Raw genomic sequence first — 6,000 nt, 5'->3', positions numbered from 1 at the left:
GGGAGAGTGGAGGTGAAAGAGAAGGTTAGAGGAAGAGGGTAAGGATGAAAGGATGAGAGAGAGAGAGAGAGAGAGAGAGAGAGAGAGAGAGAGAGAGAGAGAGAGAGAAAGATAAGACACGGGGTCAAGTAAGTGCTATAACACAGACAGTCATAAGGTTGCTCTTCTCTGTCTTACAACCCAGAATATATCCCCTAAAGTGAACCATAACACGACCTTCAGTATTACTCTGACGTCTCTTACTACTGTTCCACTCTTCTGCTGTTCCACTATCCTGCCGTTCCGTTGTATAAGTATCACTCTATATCGCTCAGTCAAGAAAGTCAGACACTTGAATGCACCTTTGTGACATTTTTTTACAACTACGGCTGCTGTAAAACACTCACCGAGGCGGCTGTAACGCGGCTGTAAAACACTCACCGAGGCGGCTGTAACGCGGCTGTAAATATACTCACTGGGCGGCTGTAACGCGGCTGTAAATATACTCACTGGGCGGCTGTAACGCGGCTATTTTACTGCTGTGCTCCGGTACCCTGCTGCTCATTATAGGATATATAATTGCCATATATTATAGGAGGAACTGACGGCCGTTGGTACTATGAAGTTTTGTGTGTGTGTGTGTGTGTGTGTGTGTGTGTGTGTGTGTGTGTGTGTGTGAGTAAGATTTGTTGTAGTTCTCTTCTTGATGGTTTTGAGAGAGAGATAAAGTGCTATATGATTTACCATTTCTTTCTTTTTTTACTCCTTTAGGCGATGATGTCTACGTGAGAGAGAGGAGTGTTGATCCTTGAGTTATTATGCTTGTAAAAATTCTATTGATCCAATTTGCCTATTTAGCAGCAGTAGTAATAATGTAGTAAGTAATAATAATAGTAGTAATATTAGTAGTAACATAAGTCAAATCTCTTGTAAGTATCTCTACAAAACACACACACACACACACACACACACACACACACACATTAAACTTGGCCCAAGGGGAAGAAGCACTGATTCCTCACCAAATATAGACCTTGCAATATCTGTGCACGGCTTAGCAACATCTGTCTCTGGCCTTACAGCTTTATGTCTCTCTCTCTGACAGTTTTATTACCTTTCTCTGACTCCCTGGGTGGTTGTTCTCCCAGTCACGTATTCCTGTTGTTTGGTGTAGCTGCTGTGTCAATGTGTGTGTGTGTGTGTGTGTGTGTGTGTGTGTGTGTGTGTGTGTGTTCTTCTGCCAGGAGGTCTGTAAGAACGAAGTAATAATGAAGTTCTCCCTGAATTACTGCAGTTAACGGTCGCTCTTTCTGTCACGTTTTCTTTAATGTGTTTTTTTTACGTTTTCTGTGTTGGTTTATGTTACATTTTCTGATTTTTTAATTTTTTTAAGGATTGAGTTAGAGAGAATAGTTGAGTCGGGTTTTTTTTTTTAGGTTTTCTTTAGTTTTTTTTGTGTTTTATTATATTTTTGTATTGTTTTTACCTTTAAGACACCATTTGAGGGTTAATCACTTCTGTGTTGGTGAATTTTGTTTTTTACATTTTCTATAAAAGTTATTCGTTGAGAAGTAAGTTCAAGAGATACTAAGTCTCTTGAGTTATTCGCTCTCTTATTCTCTCTCTCTATCTCTGTCTTTCTCTCTATTCCTACCGCCCCAGAGATAGATCCACCCCACCCCGCCCCGCCCGCCCCGCCCGCCCGCCCGCCCGCCCGCCCGCCCCGTTCGCCCGCCCCCGCCCGTCACTTCAATTCCTGGGGAGTTTGTTGTTATAAGTTTTAAGTGGCGTTGTGTTATTCCTGGAACGCCGTGTCATTCCAGGCGTGTCCAGTTATTTAGAGTAAGTTGGTGTGTATCACGTTCCAGTACTTCCAGGCAGAGGTACTAGACGGTGTGTGAGGACGTTAGTGGTGGTAACAACAATATTAATAATGATACTACTACTACTACTACTACTACTACTACTACTACTACTACTACTACTACTACTACTACTACTACTACTACTACTACTACTACCACTACTACTACTACTACTATAATAATAATAAACACAGAAAACATTCACAAAGAAATCTAATATTAACAAGAGAGAGAGAGAGAGAGAGAGAGAGAGAGGTCAACCCACCCTCTCCACCTTAACTCTCAGGTGTGTCAGGACAATTAGTTTAGTGCAGGTGAACTGAGAGTCAATGGTCACGAGAGAGACTTAAATATATTAGTGTTGCTCTTTTGTCTTCAAGGTGTAGAGAGGAATTGTTTGGTTAGGTTAGGTTAGGTTTGTGTAAGGCTACGTTAAGTTAAAGAGAGAGAGAGAGAGAGAGAGAGAGAGAGAGAGAGAGAGAGAGAGAGAGAGATATTATCAATTTTCCCGTTCACTCACACGGAATATATTACCTACACAAATTTTAAAAAAATTTCACCATAAATGCATCAAAAACCTTCACTATGTTTGTGTTCCTCTCTACCAAAAAGAACAAACATTTAAAGTATTATTAAAAAAAGTGGATGAATATACGTGTGTGTGTGTGTGTGTGTGTGTGTGTGTGTGTGTGTGTGTGTGTGTGTGTGTGTGTGTGTGTGTGTGTGTGTGTGTGTGTGTGTGTGTGTGTGTGTGTGTGTGTGTGTGTGTGTGTGTGTGTGTGTGTGTGTGTGTGTGTGTGTTGTGTGTGTGTGTTGTTGTGAGTCATAACTAGACACAATGGACACTGTATGGTTGTGGAGAAAGGAATTGAAAAGACTCATGAAACCTTTGATATAACGACCAAATACACTTAGCTGAGTTCCCTGAGTGGCTAGCAGTGATCTGAGTTTCCTGGGTGGCTAATAGTGTTCTGAGTTACCTGAATGGCTAGTAGTGTTTTGAGTTACCTGAATGACTGATAGTGATCTGAGTTACCTGAGTGACTAATAGTGGTCTGACTTCCCTGAGTGATTAACATTGATCTGATTTCCCTAAGTTATCTGAGTTACCAATGACCTTAACCTTAGCAAAACTTAGATAACATTAATTTGGTTAAGTTAGATTTAGTATAGTTAATCTAGACTAATTTAAGTCTAGGTTAATAAACTTATGTTATGTTTCTTCTTACTGGAGCTTCTAGTCAGTCTGTCCTAACTGATGTAAGTAATTTCCTCTAGTTTACTTCAGTCAACCAATCAATCTCTTCCCTGAGCTTATTAGACCACTTAGAATCTAGGATACAGATAGCCAATCAGATTTCAGTGTTGTAGTTTAGATAATCACAACACCTCGGTTAGGTTAAGTGTGTATATTATTCTCAACATTAAGTAATTTCCTCATTTTAACTTCACCAGAATGTTGTAAATGTTGTAAATAAATTATGGCAGTGTTGGCGGCAGGTCATTCACGGAGCGAGGGGTTGTTTTCAAGTACTCACGACATGCCATTTACGCGGGAGATATGCGTAATGGGAGGGCGGTAGTGGTGTTGTTACGCCCAGACGCTCTCAGTAATGTTACGCTTAATAATGGCGTGTGTTGGGGGGGGGGGGGCTGAAGGTGGGTTGTCTCTCTCTTTCTCTTTCTGTCTCTATCTGTGTCTCTCTCTCTCCGTCTGTCTTTCTCTCACCACGACCATCTGTCTCTCTTTGTCTCTCTCTCTCTCACTCTAACCATCTCTCCCTCCCCAACACACAAAATCCTTTCACCTCTGTTTTTCTTTTGTGATCCTTCTCTATAATAATTTCTTTTCCTCAAGTCTGTGAAAGAATAAAGCGAAAACTTTTCATAAGAGGTAGAGGGAGACAGGAGGCAGCGGCGTGGCGTAGTGGTATCGGTATTATCATAGAGGTAGGGAATACGTGTGGGTTCATATCCCAACAGTAAGATGGTCTCTGCCCAGGTGGGAAACATCTCGATTCAATGGGTTGTGAGTGGTTGTTGTTGTTGTTGTTGTTGTTGTTGTTGTTGTTTTATTTGTTTGTTGTTGTTTTTGTTGTGTGTATAGGAAAGTGTAATGGTTTTTTTTTATGTGTGTTTATGGATGATAATACACACACACACACACACACACACACACACAGACTGTCTTCACCAGTAAGAGACAGAAAAATACAGACAGACAGACAGACAGACAGAGAAACAGACACCAGGAAACACTCTTGCACTAACACTCTTCTACACAACATAACCCGGAAACTTGAAATTAGTTGGCGGCTCATGAAGACGCGATAATCACCACTAACCACCACAATAATACTCGTTAAGGTGAGAATTGCTCGTTATCTTCCCCCCCTCTCCTCCCCCTCCCTATTGTAGACACTTTCTTCCTCCTTGACATTACATTGGTACACTTTCTGGCTACTGTCTCTCTCTCTTGTCACTTTCTCTTCTTTTTCTCTTCACTCGATCAAATCTTTTATTTATTTTTGTTAATTGTTTGTGTGATCCGTAGTTAAGTAATTAATTAATGGAATTTTCTTTTATTATTATTATTATTATTATTATTATTATTATTATTATTATTATTATTATTATTATTATTATTATTAGTATTATTATTATTATTATTATTAGTATTGTTGTTGTTGTTGTTGTTGTTGTTGTTGTTGTTGTTGTTGCTGCTGCTTTTGTTGTTATTATCATCATCTCCACACTCACTACCTAACCTAACCTAACCTAACCACCCCACCCCCCATCACGGTACTAGAGGGGGGTGGTGGAGGGGGGGGGGGCGGGTGTGAAACTGGTATATACAGGTGGTATTTGTGTGGTATTTACATTTGACATTTGATAAAGGTTCCTGTGGTATTTGACCTCTCACTTCCCGTCTGCTGGTACACCGGGGAAAGGCTATTGTGGTTAAAGCCTTTGGTTAGTGGCAGAGGATAATGAGGAGGTTAGTGTGTGATCTATCTATCTATCTATCTATCTATCTATCTATCTATCTATCTATCTATCTTCATCTATCCATCCGAGGAATCCGCGTCTATCCGAGTGAATCCGCGAACGCTACAGGTGAAGGGGCTGGTGTAATCCGTCTTAGATATATTGGCAATGGTGTTGACCCTATCATATGTATAGCCTCCTCTTCCTCTTCCTCTTCCTCTTCTTCCTCTTCTTCCCCTCCTCTTTTTATTTTTCTCCTCATCTTCCTTTTCCTCCTCTTCCTCTTCCTCCTGATCCTCTTCTTTCTTTTCCTCCTTCTTTTCCTCCTCCTCTTCCTCTTCCTGTTTCTTCTACTACTCTTCTTGTTGTGTATCATCATCATCTCTCTCTCTCTCTCTCTCTCTCTCTCTCTCTCTCCCCCGGCGTCACAGTAGAGGGTCTCAGGTGTTTGTATGTTATGTGTTGTTTTGTGTTTCAGGTGAGATATGTGTGTGTGTGTCCCCTGTCGTGTTGGTGGTCTCCTTCTGTCTGTCTGTCTGTCTCTCTCTCTCTCTCTCTCTCTCTCTCTCTCTCTCTCTCTCTCTCTCTCTCTCTCTCACCATAACACGACACCATTACCCTAACATAAAGAATTTAATTTCACATTGAGTTCTCGCGCAGAAAGAATTTAATTTCACTTTTAATATATTTTCACAGCCGAGTATTTAATAATGTTTGTTGTCGTGAGGGAGAGAATTATATCCCGGTTGACTGATCACTCTTATGTTATTAGTTTATTTATTACAGTTTTAAAACCTTTTGTCATGTGTGTGTGTGTGTGAGTGTGTGTGTGTGTGTGTGTGTGTTACTTTGGTTATATCTGTTATTGTTGTAATTGTTTTTGATATTGATGTTATGATTGTTGTAGATGTTGTTGTTGTTGGTATTAGTATTAGTAGTAGTAGTAGTAGTAGTAGGGAGACAATACGTAACAGATCGAAGTCAAATATTGGTTCATATTGTGTGTGCTTGCCTGGGTTTAGACGGTGTGAAGAGATATTTGTTGTGTGTGTGTGTGTGTGTGTGTGTGTGTGTGTGTGTGTGTGTGTGTGTTATATAAGGGTTAAGACATGTGTATGGGCGTGAGAGAGAGAGAGATTGCCTCACTCCTCGTTCCTGGTGTTGTTCG

Source organism: Homarus americanus, unplaced genomic scaffold (assembly GCF_018991925.1).
Source record: "Homarus americanus isolate GMGI-L3 unplaced genomic scaffold, GMGI_Hamer_2.0 scaffold74, whole genome shotgun sequence".
Taxonomy (NCBI): Eukaryota; Metazoa; Arthropoda; class Malacostraca; order Decapoda; family Nephropidae; genus Homarus; species Homarus americanus.
The sequence above is the reverse complement of the archived record's forward strand: the minus strand, read 5'-3'. Positions refer to the sequence as shown.